Here is a 21,444-nt window from a genome sequence, read left to right on the forward strand (position 1 = left end):
GTTTCGTGAAAAGAATGTTATCTTCTATGCAGTGATTTCCAACTAAGTTCACGAAGCAGCTCCGTAATACTATCTTGTTGATCGCTGGGAGAGGGATTCGCGGTAACTGCAAGCTAAGTAAGGGTCTAAGAATACTCTACGTAAAGCTGAATTGGAATTCCATCCGGATCTGGGGGCTTATTTGTTTTCAAATCTTTCACTTGCTTCTAAGCGCCAGGGACGCCTATTTGCATGCTATCAACACAGAAGTATGAGTGACAATCAAATGAAATGTCTGTACGGTTCTCCTGTGTGAATGATTTTTTAAACGAGAAATTTAAAAAAAAATGGTTCAAATGGCTCTGATCACTATGGGACTTAACTTCTGAGGTCATCAGTCCTCTAGAACCTGGAATTACTTAAACCTAACTAACCTAAGAACATCACACACATCCATGCCCGAGGCAGGATTCGAACCTGCGACCGTAGCGGTCACGCGGTTCCAGACTGTAGCGCCTAGAACCGTTCGGCCACTCCGGCCGGCTAGAAATTTAAAACTTCAGCTTTTTCTCTGCTGTCTTCCGCTGCATCCCAGACTAATCGATGAAGGACTGGATAGAAGACTTCGATCCACTTAGTGATTCGCATAGTTCTATTTAAAAACAAGAGGAGACACATTTTTCTCTATACGGCACACGCTCATAGTTTGTAAAGAACAGCACCATGGAACGACTAAAATCTGTAGTAACGAATATTTATTCACAGACAACAACAGTCAGTGACTTGAAGACGCTCGTTTTATCGCAACTAGTTATCTGCGAACAAATTTTCATTTCAACAACTTATCCTAGTTTCATGATGACGTTCTTTAAATACATTGTGTCAAAACAGCACTGTTTACAGAAAATACTGGATACACTATATGATCAAGAGTATCCGGACATCCCCAAAAACATACGTTTTTAATATTAGGTGCATTGTGCTGCCACCTAATGCCAAGTACTCCATATCAGTGACCTCAGTAGTCATTAGATATTGTGAGAGAGCAGAATGGGGCACTCCGCGGAACTCACGGACTTCGAACGTGTTCAGGTGATTGGGTGTCACTTGCGTCATACGTCTGTACGCGAGATTTCCACACTCCTAAACATCCCTACGTCCACTGTTACCGATGTGATATCCAAGTGGAAACGTGAAGGGACACGTACAGCGCAAAAGCGTACAGGCTGACCTCGTCTGTTGACTGACAGAGACCACCGACAGTGGAAGATGGTCGTAAGGTGTAATAGACATCTATACAGGCCATAATACAGGAATTCCAAACTGCATCAGGATCCACTGCAAGTACTATCACAGTTAGGCTGGAGGTGACAAAACTTGGATTTCATGGTCTAGCGGCTGCTCATAAGCCATACATCACGCCGGTAAATGACAAATGACGCTTCGATTGGTGTAACGAGCGTAAACATCGGACGATTGAACAGTGGAAAAACGTTGTGTGGAGTGACGAATCACGGTACACAATGTGGCAATCCGATGGCAGGGTGTGGGTATGGCGAATGTCCGGTGAATGTTATCTGCCAGCGTGTGTGGTGCCAACAGTAAAATTCGGAGGCGGTGGTGTTATGGTGATGTTGTGTTTTTCATGGAGGGGCCTTGCACCGCTTGTTGTTTTTCGTGGTACTATCACAGCACAGGTCTACATTGATGTTTGAAGCACCTACTTGCTTCCCACTGTTGAAGAGCATTTCGGGGATGGCGATTGCATCTTTCAACGCGGTCGAGCATCTGTTCATAGTGCACAGCCTGTGGCGGAGTGGATATACGACAATAACATCCCTGTAGTGGACTGACCTGCACAGATCCCTGACCGAAATCGTATAGAAGAACTTTGGGATGTTTTGGAACGCCGACTTCGTGACAGGCCTCACCGACCGACATCGATACCTACCTCAGTGCAGCACTCCGTGAAGAATGGGCTGCCATTCCCTAAGAATCCTTCAAACACCTGATTGAACCTATGCTTCCGAGAGTGGAAGCTGTCATCAAGGCTAAGGGTGTGCCGACACCATATTGAATTCCAGCATTACCGATGGAGGGCGCCAGGAAGTTGTAAGTCATTTTCAGCCATATTTTCGGATACTTTTGATCACATAGTGTATATTTTCGCCCCAAAAATAGCACTCATCCATGTGAAATGGCTTGAGATTAGATATCAAATTAATTATACTATCTAGCACATAATTTACATTATCGAGTCAGTAATCACATATTTTTCCTTAGCGTTTAAAACTAAGTTCCGATTTCTGTCTCGTGTTGTGGAAATGGTCATTGCTATTAACTTCAAATTGAGACTGAGTGTTTAGACGAATTTAGAGGCATGTACATGTAGCCACGCGACCAGGGTAACTGCTGCCCAGGACCAATTTTGGCCTGACGACCCCCCTCTGCTCCCCCCCCCCCCCCCCCCTTATTGCCGATTTCATACCATCTGTTGTTTAATACTTACCTCGTCCCTCCTCCTCTATGCCTTTGTTGGTTTTCTGTATTTGAATGCGTCCATAAGACAAAATCACAATATGTCAGCTTTCCCAAACCTGGTATTGTTTGGTTACCTGCTTCGACAAGACGTCGCCAGGCATCGAACTGTAAACTCCAAACCAATCAAACCGTCTAGATTTGTGAGATATAACGAAAATAAAGTAAAATTAAGTTAACTGATTGGCTATAATTAAACACAAGGTCTTTCGAAAGAATATACATATTTCGAAATACATGCATTATTAAACTCTAAGACATACAAGTATGAAACTTGGTACACGTATTTACGAATCTCTGAAGTTTAGATTACAGATATTCGATACGTCCTCCAGCAGGGACACGAAAACTATCACACCGATGCTCAAATTCCTCCTATAATCGGGTACGGATCTGGTCCTTCAACTTTCCTAGGTTCTGTGAAAGTGTTGGTGCACAAACGTTGTCCTTTATGAAACTCCACAGGAAGAAGTCACTGGTCGTCAAATCCAGTAGCCATGGTGACCAGCGAGTAGTGTGAAGTTGCGACTATCTGACGACCAATGCAACGGCTCGGCAGAGTTTCATTCAGATATTCATGCACTTGGCGACTCCAGAGGCGGGAAGCCCCGTCTTATTGAAAAATGAAGTTGTCCTCGTTCAGCCTCAGGAACAATTAATTTTGTAGAATATCAAGATACTGCTGACCGCGTACTGTGTTTCCATCAAGATAGAGTGGGCTGTAAACAGATACGTGTGATACCGCACAAAAAATACTCACTTTAGGTGAATCTTGTGGATCTTCAGTGTGTACATGTGGTTTCTGTAGGCCCCAGATTCGAACATTGTATTTGCTTACTTTTCCAATAAGATGGAAAGTTACTTCATCACTGAATAAGATGCGTTGCCCGGAAGTGCTATCACTGACAATGACATTCTGAAGCTTGTCAGAGAAGCCCACCCTTTTACGTTTGTCGTCATGAAGTAGAGCCTGTAACAGCTGCAAGTTGAACAGCTTTATAACCAACCGACGTCTGAAAACATGCCACATTGTCGTTATAGGCTGCTGTAACTTGAGATTGGCACGACAAGTGATGTAGGACTACGATAGGAAGTGTACGGCTTTTTCGACGGAAACTCGAGGGTGACCGTGACTCTTTCTTTTACGTGCGTATCCAGTGTCTACAAACTGTCGATACCATCTGCGAATGTGCCATCCATTCTGAGGAGCAGTTTGGTACCTCAACCTGAAACGTATTTACACAGTATTCACGGAATTACACTTCGCAAACTCGACAACACAAAATAATTTCTGCTGCGGGGTAGCCATTTTGCAACGTGTCACGGTAACCACGCTGACGGAAGACTGCCGACACCTAGAACCAATGAATATAAACTGAAAAATGTATTCGTTCCTCCAATAAGCGAGTCGTGACGTAGCGATCGATAGTTTTAACAACATAATACTTTGTCACACGTACATTCTTTTTGCAATCGTTATGCTTAGACTTGCATAAACGAGAGAAGAAAGAAGGTTAGCGTATAACATTGACGACGAGGTCATTTGCGGAGGACGACTCATTGGGGTTGGGGAAGGATAGAGAACGCAGTCAGCCATGTCCTGTTGAATGGAACGATCTCCGAATTTGCCTTAGGCGATTTAGAGAATGTATGGAAAACCTAAATCATGGATTTGAACCCTCTCTTCTCAAATCCGAGTCCAGTGCCATATCACTACGCCACCACATTCTATTTGGCTATGACAAATTGTTGATTAGTAATTGTCTTCATTTATAACAGTAGTTTTAAAACTAAAGTTATCTTCCTGCAAAAAGAAAACATGGTAAAATTCAATTACTAGATCAGTCTGTATAAATTTTTTGATACAAAAGCCATAAAAACAAAACAATAAATGAAAAATATAGTCTTTACAATGTAACTGTGTTAGCTCACTTGACGTAAAGAAAATGGTTCCATCTAGAAGCCGAAACAAAATACAAACGCCTCGATAGGGGAGAGAGTTAGATCCTATAAAACTGTTGATCAACAAAGTCTAATTCGAATCTGCTTGCCATGTTCTTTCCTACTTCTCTACTCCCATTCCATTTCAGGCCTTGCAATCCTTCCCGTTCTTGTACTTTTTTCTTCTTCGTTCCCCTCCCTCTTCCCCGTTGATTTTGTCCTTCATTTTTCTGCCAGTTACAAAAATCACAGAACTCCCGCCACGGCTGCCATACCGTGGTTATGCCACTGCCTATCGGGGAACATGGTTTTCTGAGCGATAAGTTAGCACCGAACAGTATACCATAAGGCATCTCGAAATATGCGAATTATGGAAAGATGTTGATTCGTTTGTTGCCAGATGATGGCAATGGTTCAAGGAAAGAAAGCTGCTTAGCTGTTTGAGAGGCTCAAAAATAGTTGTATTTTTTCCATTTCAAACTTTCCTCAACATGTACAACCAAAATTTTGGAACATTCTGCTTAATTTACTGATCTATGTTCCTATGCTACATTGTGTACGCATAAATTCCATGTGTGAACGTGGGGGATACTGAAAAACCTGAAGGAGGGGGCGCTAAAGATGTCTTGAGCTGCCTTTACTTTTACTGTAATAAAAAACCAGCTTCCCATTCGGCGAATAGTCTGCATTTATAACGCTACGTATCGAAGGATCTCTGTACAACAAAACAGTAGAACATACGCGACTTTTCTGGAACAAATGCCAGACAGAATAACGTATCGTGATCACTAGAATGGTCGCAACTTTTCTCGTAGGTATGTGTTAGCTATCTATGTGCCAGACATAAACCTATAAAATACGATGACGCGGTCGGCCGTGCTACATAGGAAAGTACAACTACGGTACTCGATAACTCGATTTAGTTGAGTCGACTGACGAAAGAAACGAACGAATAGCGTGCGGTCTTTGTGGCGGAGGCGCTGTGGGTGGCAGTGCGGGCGACCCCTCAAGGGGTGTCTCATAAATTAACTTTCCAGTGTTGCCGATGGAAATAAAGGAAGATTAGGAGTTGACGTACCATTGACAATGACGTCATTTCAGACGGAGCACAAGCTCGCTTAGGAGAGAGATGGGGACTGCCGATGTCTCTTTAAATGCTGACATCTACTTTCATCAATCCAGGAAATCTGTTTCAGTGTTTCGCAACCATGACTTATTACATTGATGATTCGGTAGTTGCTGAAAGGTGTGAAGACTGTCGAAGTATCAATGCAGTACCTCATGGTTTGAAAATAAGTATTGTTTACAGGAGAATGAAGAAAACAGGTTTTTATCTTAGAAGATAGGATTATAGGTTTATAAAATGTTTTCGAGAATGTTGCCTGGAATACATGCTCTAAAATTCTAAAGGTAGCAGGGATAAAAAAAAACATAGAGTGAAAGGTTATTTACAACCTGTACAGAAACCGGACTGCAGTTACAAGAGTCGAAGAACGTGAAAGTGAACCTGTAGCTGCGAAAGGGGTGAAACAATCTTGCAGACATCCCCGTTGTTGTTCAGTTTGTACGTTGAGTAAGCTGCAATGAGCAGTTTGTAAATGGGGCTAAAGCTCAACTTAGGGGTTTGCCAATGACACTGTAATCCTATGAGAGACTGCAAAGAATATGGAAGACCAGTTGAATGGAATGGACAGGTTTATCGCAATCATTGACAAAAGTAAATAAATCAGTAGCAAGTAAAGAATTTCTGAGAAAGAAGAATATGTTAACATCGAATATAAATTTAAATGTTAGGAAACTTTATCTGAAGGTATTTTTATTGAGATGTGGATGACAGGCAGTACAGACGCGTAGTAGTACAGGCTCTTTTAATGTGGTGCTGCGTAAGAATGCTAAGGATGGGATGGGGTCCGCAGCTCGTGGTCGTGCGGTAGCGTTCTCGCTTCCCGCGCCCGGGTTCCCGTGTTCGATTCCCGGCGGGGTCAGGGATTTTCTCTGCCTCGTGATGACTGGGTGTTGTGTGATGTCCTTAGGTTAGTTAGGTTTAAGTAGTACTAAGTTCTAGGGGACTGACGACCATAGATGTTAAGTCCCATAGTGCTTTGAACCATTTGATTGGATGGGGAGATCGAGTAACTAATCGAGTTGGGGAAAAAGTAAATGTATGGTACAACTTGAGTAAAAGATGGGATCGGCGGCTAGGACACAGCCTGTTAAGGGAGACCAACGCCTGAATACATTAAGCAGATTGAAATTGATGTAGACTGCAGTAGTTATTCGGAGATGAAGAGATTTTCACAGGGTAGACTAGGGGTAGACTAGCGTGGAGAGCTACAGCAAACCAGTCTTCGGACTGAAAAATACAATAACGTCACAGAAAACTAAATCTAGATGGCCGAACGGGGTGGCACATGTAGGATTTGCAAATCCTACTGTTGCAGGCAGAGGGAGGGATATTAGTAAGTAAAAGTGGTGAAAGAGTGAGTGTGGGTTCTGTCTAAGAGAAAAACTTAAAAACTAAGGGAGAAGACTAAAAGAACAACGAGCTTTCTGCAATGCTTCGAGTATAATTCTTCTAATGTAAAGAATGCTTGAAATATTTATTAAGGAGTTTTTGACATGTGAGATTTCGTGAATGTTGACTGAAAAAAAATACTAATTATGAAAAAAAGCTCGACAACTGCATGGCCTAAGACTTTCTCAAGGCAGGTAACGTCTGATCAGTGCCAGTGCGTTACATAAAGCGAAATTATGGAGGCTATAGAACATTCTGGCAACATGCCATTATAAGTGACTGGCAGTGGGTGACCTTTTCGACTAAAACCGTATTGCCAACAGCAGTAACGGCTACGCTGCAGACTCTAAACTGAACGTAAAACATAATAAACAAACACAAAAAAGAATGACCAAACGGCGGTGCTCTGTTTCGGTTTACAATCAGATGTTAGAAATGTAACAGAGCTTCTGAAGGACATCGACTTGGAAGATAAACAACCATATGGCTCTGAGCACTATGCGACTTAACTTCTGAGGTCATCAGTCGCCTAGAACTTAGAACTAATTAAACCTAACTAACCTAAGGACATCACACACATCCACGCACGAGGCAGGATTCGAACCTGCGACCGTAGCGGTCGCTCGGCTCCAGACTGTAGCGCGTAGAACCGCACGGCCACTCCGGCCGGCCGGAAGATAAACACTTGGAGCTTTTGTACATGTATTCATCTTATTGTGACTGTGAAACTCCAGTGGTTTAAGGTAAGGGGATACTTGCATAATAATGAGCCGAGTTGGGAAGAAAGAATTTAATTTGCTTGTGGTAAATTATGTTCAATGGCTAGAATGTCACAACTCCGGTTTTCAAACCAACCTTCACGTTAAGAGCGGCTTTACAAAATCTAACCAAACCCACGAGTTAGGAGAAATACGGGTAATTGACTCAACATAACTGCTTAAATAATAAACAAAAACTAAAAAGCAGTTGGCTAAAATCTGCCATTATGCGAATGATGTTCAAGGAAGGTAATAGAAAATAAGCAGATAATTTTTTAAAATATCTGTTGTAACAGTCTCTGCGAGACAAATTGTAAATGACAAGATCACACGGCAATCGGGTTTCTGTAATTTTTTATATTTATGATATGTTCATCAACCAAATATTAGCCTACCGAAACTGATCGATGTAGCTCTCAAAAATTCTCGAGAAAATCGAATTTGAATTTCTGCGATCAACGTTAATTCACTACATGTATGGAGATTTTTCTACGGGCCGAGTGATCAGTCGTTAGCATTTACGACTGCTTCGAGTTTCGTTCCAGTAATAGTATATTATTTTTAATTTCGAATATCTATGTCATTTAAATGTAACATTAATTTGATATAAGTTAATTAATACACATCTAACTATCGTTCCTATGGAAATTGAACGTCTTTTCATTTCTCATAGCATATAGCACTGAGTGTGGTGTAACTCTTCAAAAAGTGAACAAGTAACAGCGTATGGTGCATTCCGTGGGAGAAACCCTCGCCCCCTCCCCTCCCACTCCTGGGACCAGTGTGCGACGATTAGCAGTTGCAGATGGCGAGTCTCGCTCTCTTACCTGGTATCTGGGAGATACTGCATGAGAAACTGCTGTACCCATATCATCTACAGCGCATTCAGGCCGTAAGGCCACCGGATGATCATGGCAAACTGCTGTTGTCAGTGGCTGTTACAGAAGTGTGCCGCAGATGCGCTGTTCACATCTAAGATTTTATTTATTGATGAGGCACGGTCCACAAGAGATGGTATTGTGAATTTCCATAACCAGCATCTGCGGGCGGATATAAATCTCCAGGCAATTCAGGAAATTGGGCACCAACACCAATTCTCAATCAACCCTTATCGATAGATTGATAGGGCCATACGTACTACCACAAATTTTAACTGGAGCGCTTCATCTGGACATTCTCTTTAATGCATTGCCTACCTTGCTGACGGCTGTGCCATTGCAGCAACTAATACAAATGGGGTTCATGCATGATGACGCACCAGCACACTTTCATCACAACTTGCGCGAACATCTCACACAGACATTTCAGGACCGCCGGATTGGTCGGGGAAGGGGGCACAACTTGGCCCGCTCGTTTCCCATACCTCAATCCCATAGACTTCTGGTTATGGGGACACTTGAAGGAACTGGTCTAAGCCACGCCAGTCAAAGACATGCGGACGCTACAGGGTCGCGTCTTCAGTGCGTGCCACCAGGTACAACAATCGGGTATACTTCAATGGGTGCATCATTCCTTATGCCGGAGAGGAGAGGTGTGAATTGTCATGAAAGGATGACACGTTGAACACCTCCTGCAGACACGTGTTTATCGCGGAATGTATGTATTTCCAGACCTACGTTTATTTGACTTACTTTTCCTTGTTTCGATGAGTATTACCCAATATATATTAATATAGATATTTCATTGTTGGTTTGTCTGGCGAAAGTTTTCTTTCAGATGTCTCAACCTCATCTCGACTTCGTGGTGGCTTAAATATTAAAGATGTACAGCTACAATGCATGACCGTCTTTTAAAATCGGAATTAAAAAAAAAAACTGAGGATAATGTGGACACTTCAACAAACAGTATGAGTATTGTTTTAAACCCAAGAGTATGGACAGAGCCGATCAGTGTAAGCAACACAAATAGAGACCTACATTATGTAAGCAAATATTAAGTTGAACTTACCTAAATTCACGATGATCTGGAAACTTTTAACTGCAATATAACATACAGATTGCTAACCCAGAGGCAGACGAGTAACACGATAAAGCTTAAATATCAAGACGCAAAATGGAAACAAGTGTGGGATAATACACTACTGGCCATTAAAACTGCTACACCATGAAGATGACGTGCTACAGACGCGAAATTTAACCGACAGGAAGAAGATGCTGTGATATGCAAATGATTAGCTTTTCAGAGCATTCACACAAGGTTGGCGCCGGTGGCGACACCTAAAACGTGCTGACATGAGGAAAGTTTCCAACCGATTTCTCATACACAAACTGCAGTTGATCGGCGTTGCCTAGTGAAACGTTGTTGTGATGCCTCGTGTAAGGAGGACAAATACGTACCATCACGTTTCCGACATTGATAAAGGTCGGATTGTAGCCTATTGTGATTACGGTTTATCGGGTCGCGACATTGCTGCTCGCGTTGGTCAAGATCCAATAACTGTTAGCAGAATATGGAATCGGTGGGTTCAGGAGTGTAATACGGAACGCCGTGCTGGATCCCAACGGCCTCGTATCACTAGCAGTCGAGATGATAGGCATCTTATCCGCATGGCTGTAACGGATCTGCTACGGTCGCAGGTTCGAATCCTGCCTCGGGCATGGATGTGTGTGATGTCCTTAGGTTAGTTAGGTTTAAGTAGTTCTAAGTTCTAGGGGACTAATGACCACAGCAGTTGAGTCCCATAGTGCTCAGAGCCATTTGAACCATTTGTAACGGATCGTGCAGCCACGTCTTGATCCCTGAGTCAGCAGATGGGGATGTTTGCAAAACAACAACCATCTGCACGAACAGTTCGACTACGTTTGCAGCAGCACGGACTATCAGCTCGGAGACCATGGCTGCGGTTACCCTTGACGCTGCATCACAGACAGGAACGCCTGCGATGGTGTACTCAACGACAAACCTGGGTGCACGAATGGCAAAACGTCATTTTTTCGGATGAATCCAGGTTCTGTTTACAGCATCATGATGGTGGCATCCGTGTTTGGCGACATCGCGGTGAACACACATTGGAAGCGTGTAATCGTCATCACCATACAGGCGTATCACCTGGCGTGATGGTATGGGGTGCCATTGGTTACATGTCTCGGTCACCTCTTGTTCGCATTGACGGCACTTTGACAGTGGGCGTTACATTTCAGATGTGTTAAGACCCGTGGCTCTAACCTTCATTCGACCCCTGCGAAACCATACATTTCAGCAGGATAATGCACGACCACATTTTGCAGGTCCTGTACAGGCCTTTTTGGATACAGAAAGTGTTCGACTGCTGCCCTAGCCAGAACATTCTCCAGATCTCTAACCAAATGAAAACGTCTGGTCGATGGTGGCCGAGCAACTGGCTCGTCACAATACGTCAGTCACTACTCTTGATTAACTGCGGCATCGTGTTTAAGCTGCATGGGCAGCAGTACCTGTACACGCCATCCAAGCTCTGTTTGACTCAATGCCCAGGCGTATGAAGGCCGTTATTATGGCCAGAGGTGGTTTTCCTGGGTACTGATTTCTCATGATCTATGCACCCAAACTGCGTGAAAATGTAATCACATGTCAGTTCTAATAAAATATATTTGTCCAATAAATACCCGTTTATCATCTGCATTTCTTCTTGGTGTAAAAATTTTAATGGCCAGTAATGTATTAATAACCACATCCTTATATCCTGCATGTGTTTCAGCCCACTGGTGATGCGGTAAATGAAACAATTTGTACGGGGGAGAAATTACAGTGAGAGGACAAAAGGTATATAGATGGCTGTAGTATAGCGTACACAAGGTATAAAATGGCCGTGCATTGATGGAACTTTCATTAGCACGGAGGTGATTCACGTGAAACGGTTTCCGAAGTAATTATAGCCGGACGACGGGAATTAACAGACTCTGAACGCGGGTTGGCCCTTTGAGCTAAACGCATGGACATCCCATTCTGGAAACAGATAGGGAATTCAGTATTTCGAAAAACAGTGTCAGGGGTGTGCCGAGAATACCAAATTTCGGAAATTACTTCTCACTAAAGACAACGCAGTGGCCAACGGCCTTCATTTAACGACCGTGAGCAGCGGTGTTTGCAGGGATTGTCAGTGCTAACAAATAAACAGTTTTGCGGAAATTGTGGCAGAAATCAATGTCGAACGAACGACGAATGTATCCGTTATGATAGTGTGGCGAAATATGGAGTTAATCGGCTACGACTGCAGCCGACCGACGCAAGTGCCTTTGTGAACAGGATGACATCGCCTGCAGCGCCTCTCCTGGGATCGACACCATTTCGTTTGGACCTTAGACTACCTGAAAACCGTGGCCTGGTCAGATGACTTCCGATTTCAGTCGTATGAGCTGATGATAGTGTGACGCAGACCCCACGAAACCACGCAACCACGTAGTCAACAAGGCACTGTGCAAGCTGGTGGTGACTCCATAATTGTGTGGGTTGTGTTCCCATGGATTGGACTGGGTCTTCTGGTATAGCTGGACCGATCTTTGAGTGGAAATGGTTATGTTTGGCTACTTGGAGACCATTTGCAGCTAATCAAGGACTTCATATTCCTGTAGCGGAGCCAGAGGAGAGTAGGGCAACGGAAGCTTGGCATGCAACTCAGATAGGGGCATTGGAAGGAGAAGTCCTGAATAACTCACGGTTGCTCCACGCATTAGCAGGGCAGGTAGTGGAATACGCTAAGGCATCGGAAGACGTAATAAATCGTAACCTGGGAACCCTACAGGGGCATCTAGAAGCACTAGATAGCACGGCGGTGTTAACCAGACTTTTTCAAGGGGTAGCTGACAGTGTGTGGGATGTGCAGGGAGTAATAACGAATGTGCAAGAAGCGCTGCATCACGCATTGCAAGGCCAGATAAGTACCGATTTGTTACCGCCGGACCAATATTTACGCGGGTTGCGCAAGGCGTAGGAGGAACTACCGTCAGGGTTATGTTTAATAATGGAGCCCCACGAGCAAAATTTGCCCTATTTCTATCATGTTGCAACAGTAAGGGTAACAACCGACCCAGCACGAGTGTATATTTTGGTTAAGTTCACGGTTATGGAGAATGGAAATGCCGTGTGTTTAGGGCCTCCCATCGGGTAGACCGTTCGCCTGGTGCAAGTCTTTCGAGTTGATGCCACTTCGGCCCGTCTCTAATGACCTCGTTATCGATGGGACGTTATACACTAACCATCACCACCACCACCACCACTTCGGCGACTTGCGTGTCGATGGGGATGAAATGATTATGATGATAAGGACAACACAACACCCAGTCCCTCATCGAAGAAAATCTCCGACCCAGCCGGGAATCGAACCCGGGCCGTTAGGCATGACATTCCGTCGCCCTGGTCGTCAGGGCGGGCGGTTATGGGGAAGAACTCGAGGTTTCAGCGTTACACGGTCCACCCATATCCAGTGAAGTGGGGAGATGGTTCAAATGGCTCTGAGCACTATGGGAATCAATTTCTATGGTCATCAGTCCCCTAGAACTTAGAACTATTTCAACCTAACCAACCTAAGGACATCACACACACCCATGCCCGAGGCAGGATTCGAACCTACGACAGTAGTGATCGCGCGGTTCCAGACTGTGGCGCCTCGAACCGCTCGGCCACCCCGGCCGGCAAGTGGGGAGAACTGAGCAAGTTTGTAGAAGTGAAAACTAAAAAGGTTTTGCTGATTTCGGCAACAAGAAACCGGTACGCCGAAATGGCAAGGGAGGAATTACGAAGCTGCCGTAAAGGGAAGATAACGGTATGTCCAGCCAGGGTGGTAAGTACCAATCCGGACACATGCACGGTGCAGTTATTTTTAGCCAGGGGGGAAGGAATAGACTGTCCAAGGGACATCGTGGAGCCAAAATTGAGCTTGCAACAGGTCGGTATGCATTGGATCTTCTCCATCTACGAGAATTTGGTAGTAGTAGCAAGTTGTTTTGAACGGGGAGTATTTGCAAAAGCGAAACCATATGGAAGGTGTTCTGAGGCCTTAAGGAAGGCATGACAGTTTAAGCAGTTAAAGGAAGTGCTTTTACAAAGGTACAAAAAACACAATAGTGGACGTCGTCTGTCCAGCACGACGTTCGAGCTCACCGCCCACATTACCTTCACAAGATGCGGTGAGTTTGGACCAGTTTTCTTTTGAGTATTGCACGTTTTCTTTCCTTTATGTGGTTTTGAGTATGGCTCATGGCAGGTCATTTAGATGTTTTGCGTAGGCATTTTTTTGTGGGACTAAGTGTTAGTGTATTTGGGGCAGTAAGATTTTTTTTTCGTGGCATTTAATTACTTTTGTATTGGTCTGAGTATGATGTTATCGAGCATGGTGATACTGAGGTGTAGGGAGGCGGATTATTCTTGTACTTAAATGTTTTGTTTCGGGACTAACTGGGAACGAAAGTAACACAATAGCAGAGTCAGGGACGCGAGGTGTGTCGGAACCAGAAACGGTACGGATTTTGTTGGATAAAGTAGCACAATTGACAGCTGACAATACGCAGTTCAGAAATGAATTTACATCTAGAGGCGAACGGGAAACCGCATCTAATCAGTCGTTGTTGCCTAGGGTGCAGGAGGTTAATCCAGCTGCCACAAGTTTGATTATTCCGTTTTCTGGCAAGGTATCTGAGGATTTCCGTTCGTTTGTGGAGGACTTGGAGACTTCAACGGTGATGAATGGTTGGTCTCATAAACAGTTGTTGCGTATAGCCAAGATTAAATTAACGGGTGCAGCACCTGGATGGGGGTGTGCTGTACTCAAGGCAGGAAGATGTGATGGTGTCGAGTCACCAGTGGGCATTAAGGTTGGTATGGAACGTATGGGAAATGTGGAATGAAGTAAGGAAGCTTGAGGAAGTGTTTGAAGAGCTTAGGTAGTTTGCAGAGGGCAAGGGAATGCTGAAGGAAGTTGCAGGGGAGTATTTGAAATTGCATGAGGCTTATAAGACGCTACGGAAGCAGGTAGGACACATGGAGGAAGCGGTGCCATGGGTAAGATGGAAACGAGGATGGCTGAACGCAGGGGAAAATGTTAAAAACAGTTTTTGGAACTGCAGATGAAAGCAATATAAAGGAACTGAACAACACAGTGGAAGTGGTAAGGCAACTCGCAGAGGAGAGTAAGAAAACGCCAAATAACGATCATTTTGAGCACCTCTGTGCCATGTGTCATCGCAGCCTTAACTTTGTTATGTGTTGTTTTCTTTCTTATCAGGCGGAGAGCTAATTCCAAGAGGGAACCAGGAGTAGTCCAAGTCCCAGTGGATTGGATACCGAGGGCGTCAGACAAATAGGTAAGAAGTTGGTCGAACAGTGGTCGTCCAGTAGGGAATTTTTACGTTTTGTTTCATGTCATGGTTGTAAGGGCACTAGACCACATTTAACTTTTCTGATAGTAAGGGAATATGCCATAGGTGCCGACCCAAACAAGTTAAGAGCCAGTCATGGGTCGACCCAGGGACCGGGTCTTTCCAAAGAGGGTAATAATGTAGCGGCATCAGCGTTTAGGTTAGGGAAAGTTAGGTTTGTGCAATATTCTGAGCGCAAGTTACAGCCAGGTCCAGGCCGGATTGCAGTGAGTTACGTATACCAACTGTTGCGAAATAGAATAGAGGCCACAGGGCCATCAAATTTCTGAAAGAGTATACGTAGTGGTTTTGCATATCGAAAATCACAGGCAGAAGGGGCCAAGTGGCCAACCTAGCGTGTTATGAGTACGTGACGTGAAGTGGCGAGTATGACAAAACAGATGTGCACAGCCGCGCATAAATAGGTGAGGGTTTCTAACGAGATTCATTCAAGTTTGGCAGCTCTCCTGGACAGCGGGGCGTGTCACACCACCAGCTACACGTAGCAGCAGATGGGGCGCCAGCGTTCCAGTCCACAGCAGGTAGATGGTTCGACCCTCTGAGGCCAACGCGGGGTCTGTAGCCAGCCAGCGGTGGGCCACTCCATGCCTCATTACCACGGGCAGTCGTCCTGGTGTAAGAACGACGACGCTGTACTATTGTACATGTAAGTAATTTTTTTCTTCTGATTTTTCGATAAAATTGTGTAATTGTTGTTCTGATTTCATTTCTTTTTTGTTTCATGCCATTGTGTTAAGTAAACTGTAAACAAGTTTCAATGTGAACATTAATATTTATGTCAAATGTCAAGCAATATTGTAATAGAATTGAAATGTAACGAATGTTGAAACTTTTGTAAGATGTTTAAAATTGTAACTGTGCGTCTGACCATACGTAGGCAATGTGTTAGGATATGTAGAATGCAAAACCTAAGGGCGAGCGCGGGAAAATGCGCACGGGCACTGCACGGCACAACGGGCTCAGATAGTTAGTTGGAGTTTGGCACTGGTTTGAGCAACACCTACTGGAGCGAGGAGGCTCTCCTGGAAAACGTAGCTTTACTGAGCCTCGGGTGTGCCGTTCCAACGCCCACACAGCATGGAAAAATTCCATGGGCACTAAATGGAGAAGTATTGCGACGCTAAGAAGAATTAAAGTGCCGATACGTCAAGAGCCATAGCTGTCGTTGTATGTGTGCTCTGTGCCTCGCCATCTGGCCGCCCGCCAACTGCCGCATCCATACTAGCAGGTTGAAACTTTCAGTACTGTATTCGTATGGATCAGAGAGTGAATTGTGCAATAATAACCTAAATTTTGCCAGAACTTTCCCATCATTCAATTATCCTCACAAGTACCCTAGACAGGGTCCTTTCCAAATGTTGTGCAATCCGAGTGTACCGAAATGAAAGTTAAAATTTGTGTTAATAATAATTGTTTACAAAACTAGCTATGTTATCTGTGTTTAAAGAAATGTTTTGTTAATGAACCAGTAAATAACGAAGGTCTAACGAAGTTGAAAGATAACTTTAATATTGATATAGTAATGAAGTTTATTATTTCGAGACAGATACAAAAGGTATTTACATGAGCAGTAAATAAGATGAAAAGAGTAGTAACTTCTTGTTGTGGTCTTCAGTCCTGATACTGGTTTGATTCAGCTCTCCATGCTACTCTATCCTTCTGAATCTGCTTACTGTATTCATCTCTTGGTCTCCTTCTACGATTTTTACCCTCCACGCTGCCCTCCAATACTAAATTGGTGATCCCTTCCTCCCTCAGAACATGTCCTACCAACCGATCCCTTCTTCTGGTCAAGTTGTGCCACAAACTTCTCTTCTCCCCAATCCTATTCAATACTTCCTCATTAGTTATGTGATCTACCCATTTAATCTTCAGCATTCTTCTGTAGCACCACATTTCGAAAGCTTCTATTCTCTTCTTGTCCAAACTATTTATCGTCCATGTTTTACTTCCATACTTCCATACAAATACTTTCAGAAATTACTTCCTGACACTTAAATCTATACTCGATGTTAACAAATTTCTCTTCTTCAGAAACGCTTTCCTTGCCATTGCCAGCCTACATTTTATATCTTCTCTACTTCGACCATCATCAGTTATTTTTCTCCCCAAATAGCAAAACTCCGTTTCATTTCCTAATCTAATTCCTTCAGCATCACCCGACTTAATTCGACTACATTCCATTATCCTCGTTTTGCTGTTGTTGATGTTCATCTTATATCCTCCTTTAAAGACACTATCCATTCCGTTCAACTGCTCTTCCAAATCCTTTGCTGTCTCTGACAGAATTACGATGTCATTGGCGAACCTCAAAGTTTTTATTTCTTCTCCATGGATTTTAATACCTACTCCAAATTTTTCTTTTGTTTCCTTTACTGCTTGCTCAATATACATATTGAATAACATCGGGGAGAGACTACAACCCTGTCTAACTCCCTTCCCAACCACTGCTTCCCTTTCATGTCCCTCAACTCTTATAACTGCCATCTGGTTTCTGTACAAATTGTAAATAGCCTTTCGCTCCCTGTACTTTACGCCTGCTACCTTCAGTATTTGAAAGAGAGTATTCCAATCAACATTATCAAAAGCTTTCTCTAAGTCTGCAAATGCTAGAAACGTAGGTTTGCCCTTCCTTAATCTAGCTTCTAAGATAAGTCGTAGGGACAGTATTGCCTCACGTGTTCCAACATTTCTACGGAATCCAAACTGATCTTCCCCGAGGTCGGCTTCTACTAGTTTTTCCATTCGTCTGTAGAGAATTCGCGTTAGTATTTTGCAGCTGTGGCTTATTAAACTGATAGTTCGGTAATTTTCACATCTGTCAACACCTGCTTTCTTTGGGATTGGAATTATTATATTCTTCTTGAAGTCTGAGGGTATTTCGCCTGTCTCATACATCTTGCTCACCAGATGGTAGAGTTTTGTCAGGACTGGCTCTCCCGATTCCGTCAGTAGTTCCAATGGAATGTTGTCTACTCCGGGGGCCTTGTTTCAACTCAGGTCTTTCAGTGCTCTGTCAAACTCTACACGCAGTATCGTATCTCCCATTTCATCTTCATCTACATCCTCTTCCAATTCCATAATATTGTCCTCAAGTACATCGGCCTTGTATTGACACTCTATATACTCCTTCCACCTTTCTGCTTTCTCTTCTTTGCTTAGAACTGGGTTTCCATCTGAGCTCTTGATATTCATGCAAGTGGTTCTCTTATCTCCAAAGGTCTCTTTAATTTTCCTGTAGGCAGTATCTATCTTACCCCTAGTGAAATAAGCTTCTACATCCTTACATTTGTCCTCTAGCCATCCCTGCTTAGCCATTTTGCACTTCCTGTCGATCTCATTTTTGAGACGTCTCTATTCCTTTTTGCCTGCTTCATTTACTGCATTTTTATATTTTGTCCTTTCATCAATTAAATTCAATATTTCTTCTGTACCCAAGGATTTCTAGCAGCCCTCTTCTTTTTACCTACTTGATCCTCTGCTGCCGTCATTACTTCATCCCTCAAAGCTATCCATTCTTCTTCTACTGTATTTCTTTCCCCCATTCCTGTCAATTGCTCCCTTATGCTCTCCCTGAAACTCTGTACAACCTCTGGTTCTTTTAGTTTATCCATGTCCCATCTCCTTAAATTTCCACGTTTTTGCAGTTTCTTCAGTTTTAATCTACAGGCCATAACCAATAGATTGTGGTCAGAGTGCACATCTGCCCCTGGAAATGTCTTACAATTTAAAACCTGGTTTCTAAATCTCTGTCTTACCATTATATAATCTATCTGATACTTTTTAGTATCTCCAGGCTTCTTCCATGTATACAGCCTTCTTTTATGATTCTTGAACCAAGTGTTACCTATGATTAAGTTGTGCTGTGTGCAAAATTCTACCAGGCGGCTTCCTCTTTCATTTCTTTGCCCCAGTCCCTATTCACCTACTACGTTTCCTTCTCTCCCTTTTCCTACTACCGAATTCCAGTCACCCATGACTATGAAATTTTCATCTCCCTTCACTATCTGAATAATTTCTTTTATGTGATCATACATTTCTTCAATTTCTTCGTCATCTGCAGAGCTAGTTGGCATATAAACTTGTACTACTGTAGTAGGTGTGGGCTTCGTATCTATCTTGGCCACAATAATGCGTTCACTATGCTGTTTGTAGTAGCTTACCCTCATTCCTATTTTCCTATTGATTATTAAAGCTACTCCTGCATTACCCCTATTTGATTTTGTGTTTATAACCCTGTAGTCACCTGAGCAGAAGTCTTGTTCCTCCTGCCACCGAACTTCACTAATTCCCACTATATCTAACTTTAACCTATCCATTTCCCTTTTTAAATTTTCTAACCTACCTGCCCGATTAAGGGATCTGACATTCCACGCTCCGATCCGTAGAACGCCAGTTTTCTTTCTCCTGATAATGACATCCTCTTGAGTAGTCTCCGCCCGTAGATCCGAATGGGGGACTATTTTACCTCCGGAATATTTTACCCAAGAGGATCATCATTTAATCATACAGTATAGCTGTATGCCCTCGGGAAATGTTACGACCGTAGTTTCCCCTTGCTTTCAGCCGTTCGCAGTACCAGCACAGCAAGGCCGTTTTGATAATTGTTTCAAGGCCAGATCAGTCAATCATCCAGACTGTTGCCCCTGCAACTACTGTAAAGGCTGCTGTCCCTCTTCAGGAACCACACGTTTGTCTGGCCTCTCAACAGATACCTCTGCGTTGTGGTTGCACCTACAGTACGGCTATCTGTATCGCTGAGGCACGCAAACCTCCCCACCAACGGCAAGGTCCATGGTTCATGGGGGGAGGAGTAGTAACTTATATACTGGAAACCTTGAACGCATAATAAATTCAGTAATCATTTTTTTAATACAGTGATCATAACAGTTTCAGGGACACCCCCCCCTTTTATTCATTTGAATCCTGAAGTGTTCTAAATTGGTTTGACCAGAAAAAGTTAAAGTCAATATAAATGTCAAAATTTATCAGTGTTTTATCTTTATCCGAGTTGACATTTTGTGTGTGGCACGAAAATGATATTTCTAGGGTAACCTATGCCCGATTTTAATCAGATTAATAGACAGTATGAAGTTTTGTAGTATACATTATAGTGTAGTGTTATGTATTCATGGTTTTTCCATATCAGTACAGAACGTGAAACTATCAGTTCAATAGATTTTCTGATTCTAAAATTCTACTATATTATGCAGTGTTACTACTTGTTGTTTTGCATGAATATCTACCAACCTGTACAGGGAAGAAACTCAGTTGATGCCTAATTAGGCTGGCGACCGAATTATTATGAAATTGGTAGCATCTTCAGTGTTGCTTTTGGTCCATCCTGACGTGTAATTGCATTTCGAACTTGCTTGACGGGTCATTGTTATTACAGAGTGGGTGTAAGTCTGATTTGCCACCATTCAGGTACACGCGGTCGATATCTATACGAAAATCCTTTCTCGTAAGGTGAACCCCGCTCACTTACCATAGTACAGGCTTTAACGAGTACTGTGTCACGCGGAGGTTACACTGGGTTCCAACACACACCAGAGGCATCCCGACGCGAGGGCCGCAGAGCCAGACTCAGGATCACGGGCGCTTGTTGTCGCAGCTTTTTTAGCCATGCCGGCGAGAAGCATGCAGCTGGCTGCCTGTGGATCACACCAAGCGGCGCTAAGCCGGTAAGAGCGCAGACTGCTGAATCAACTTCTGGCATCCTGACAACGCTGCAACTCCGCTGGCGTACGAAGCCGACACACAGTGCGTGCACGGGTCACTGAGGCAGCCATTCTGCGCCAAGCTGTTTCACAGACAGTGAAATGGTGTCCTCAGCATTGCGGGACCCGGTGACACAGACTGAGGGGAACACAGCACTGTAGTTGGAAACAATAAATCACTTGGAAAGCTTGGACGAGTCTTAATATGGTACCTTCTACCTCTTCCCACTACATTTGGTCATTATGATACATTCGGTGGCAGAAGTTGCCACTACATTCCCAAACAAGGATGGAATTGTAACCCAGCCAGAATTGTTCGCGAATAGTTCGAAGGACATTCTAGGCAGATTTAGCGAATTATTTGGCCACCAAGGTCGCCCGACATGAGTTCCATCAAATATTTATGAAAATAATCGAGAAGCTAACTCGTGCTCAAAATTCCGACCCAACAACACTTTCACAATTATGTACAGCTATAGAGGCAGTATAGCTTAGTATTTCTGCTGGGGACGTCCAATGACTTGTTGAGCCAAATTGGTGCACTACACTGAAAAAAAGAAGATTCGACACGATGCTAGGAACTACCATGAATTTTTTTGTCAGCTCCCTGTACATACACTGGTGGAAAAAATCCCAAAACC

The sequence above is a fragment of the Schistocerca gregaria genome, chromosome X, assembly GCF_023897955.1.
Source record: "Schistocerca gregaria isolate iqSchGreg1 chromosome X, iqSchGreg1.2, whole genome shotgun sequence".
Taxonomy (NCBI): Eukaryota; Metazoa; Arthropoda; class Insecta; order Orthoptera; family Acrididae; genus Schistocerca; species Schistocerca gregaria.